The sequence below is a fragment of the Vigna umbellata genome, chromosome 1 (genome assembly GCF_029865625.1).
Source record: "Vigna umbellata cultivar VRB3 chromosome 1, Vumbellata_1.0, whole genome shotgun sequence".
In the NCBI taxonomy this organism is placed as follows: domain Eukaryota; kingdom Viridiplantae; phylum Streptophyta; class Magnoliopsida; order Fabales; family Fabaceae; genus Vigna; species Vigna umbellata.
In genome coordinates, this window is record NC_142165.1 from 56014106 (window position 1) to 56016288 (window position 2183).

The window sequence follows — 2183 nt, forward strand, 5'->3', positions numbered from 1 at the left end:
TTTTAATTTAGTTCATCTGCATTCACAAAATCTTCACCGACCCCCCCCACTACGTGCTTGATCTGAGACTGAACCACAATTGGTCCTTGAGAGACGACCTAGGAGTCAATTCCTAGCTATACTGCATTCTTTTATGCAATCAACTTTTGTGTGAGGTGCGACCCTCTCATCAAAATGGCGCCGTTGCCGGGGATCAACGGTTCGGTTTTAGGTCTTTTGTTGTGTTAGTGTGTGTTCTGTTTTGTCTTGTATGTTTGAGTATGTGTGATTTGTTTGCTTAGGTTGTTTTGTGTGTTCGAATTTTTTGTGCTATCGTTTCATGATTTTAGGGTGTTGGGACTTAGTGCATGACTAGGGGAAATCCTGGGCCTATACCACCCTTTGATCCTGAGATTGATAGAACTTTTCATAGGTTAACTAGGCATTCTAGAAATTTATCCTTAGAGTCTGTTTTTGAGTCTGTTCCATTGGATACTGTGCATCCCACTGCTGAGTACTTTGTGCATACTGCATCTATTGCATCTGTTGCATCTGCACTTGATTCTGATTCCGGTTCTGTTGTTTTTCACACTAAGAACAATATGGCACAACCTCCACCTCGTGAGAGGACTTTTAGGGAGATGGTTGCACCTGATTTCGATATTGAAAGCTTGTGCATCCAATATCCTGATGAGGACGTTCCATTTGTTCTCAAGACTGGACTGATCCATTTGTTGCCCAAGTTTCATGGTCTTGCAGGTGAGAGTCCTCATAAGTATTTGAAGGAATTCCACATTGTCTGTTCCAGTATGAAACCACAAGATGTTCCTGAAGAGCACATCTTCTTGAAGGCATTCCCTCATTCATTGGAAAATGTTGCTAAGGATTGGTTGTATGGTTTGGCGCCTAGATCCGTCACTAGCTGGGATGATCTGAAGAGGCTGTTCTTGGATAAATTTTTCCAGCATCCCGGACCACAGCTATCAGAAAAGACATAACTGGGATTAGGCAGCTTGGTGGAGAGAACTTGTATGAGTATTGGGAGAGATTCAAGACACTTTGTGCTAGCTGCCCCCACCATCAGATACCTGAACAACTCCTTATCCAGTATTTCTATGAGGGTTTGAACAACATGGATCGGGGTATGATTGATGCTGCCAGTGGTGGAGCTCTTGGAGACACCACACCTGCTGAGGCTAGGCAATTGATTGAGAAGATGACCTCCAACTCCCAGCAATTTAGCACCAGGAATGATGCCATTGTGGTGAGGGGCGTACATGATGTTGTTGCCCAGTCTTTATCAGCTGTTGAAAGCAAGTTGGAAGGCAAGATTGACTCTCTTACGAAGTTGGTGACACATTTGACTACCAACCAAAGATCTGCAGCTCCATCTGCATCTGTTGCACAACTATGTGCTATTTGTCCTTCCAGTGACCACTATACAGATGCATGTCCTTCTTTGCAGCATCCTGCTGCCTCTGATGCGCCTCAGGCTTATGCTACGAACATCTACACTAACAGGCAGCCACAACAGCAAAATCATGACTTGTCCAGCAACATGTACAACCCAGGGTGGAGGAATCACCCCAATCTTAGATGGAACAATGCACCACAGCATCAGCAGCAGGCGCCACCTTTCCAGAATGCTGGAGCACCTAACAGATATGTGCCTCCACCTATGCAACAACACTAGAGGCAACAACAGCAGCAGCAAGAGATTCCTGCCCAACCTTCTACTTCTTCTTCTGAGCTTACCTTGGAGGAGTTGGTGAAGCAGATGACTATTCAAAACATGCAATTTCAGCAGGAGACAAAAGCTTCCATCCAGAGCTTGACGAATCAGATGGGGCAGATGGCTACACAGCTGAATCAGGCACAGTCTCAGAATTCTGATAAATTGCCATCCCAAACTGTGCAGAATCCTAAGAATGTTAGTGCCGTCACCCTCAGATCTGGGAAGCAAATTTTTGTGCCCACCATGCCATCTCAGGCACTTGAACCTCCTAAACTTAAACCTGCTACTTCCCACATAGAAGAGGACCAGGCTGGTCCAAGCAAGACATTCGAGGCAGGTGGACCTTCTTCTTCTTCCGGTGGTTCTTCTTCTTCTACCACCACCAGCACATCTCCTACCTTGCCCCACCAGATTCCTCTTCCATTCCCTCCAAAGGCGATGCCTAACAAAAAGATGGAAGAGGTGGACA

General features: G+C 45.6%; 1 non-coding gene across 1 annotated transcript; it reads right to left on the reverse strand.

Moving 5' to 3' along the window:
• Window positions 1–957: 957 nt before the first annotated feature.
• On the reverse strand, window positions 958–1065 carry LOC148205812 (small nucleolar RNA R71). The gene has a single exon (XR_015783977.1). It is a non-coding gene; the product is annotated as a small nucleolar RNA R71 (small nucleolar RNA).
• Window positions 1066–2183: the final 1118 nt, after the last annotated feature.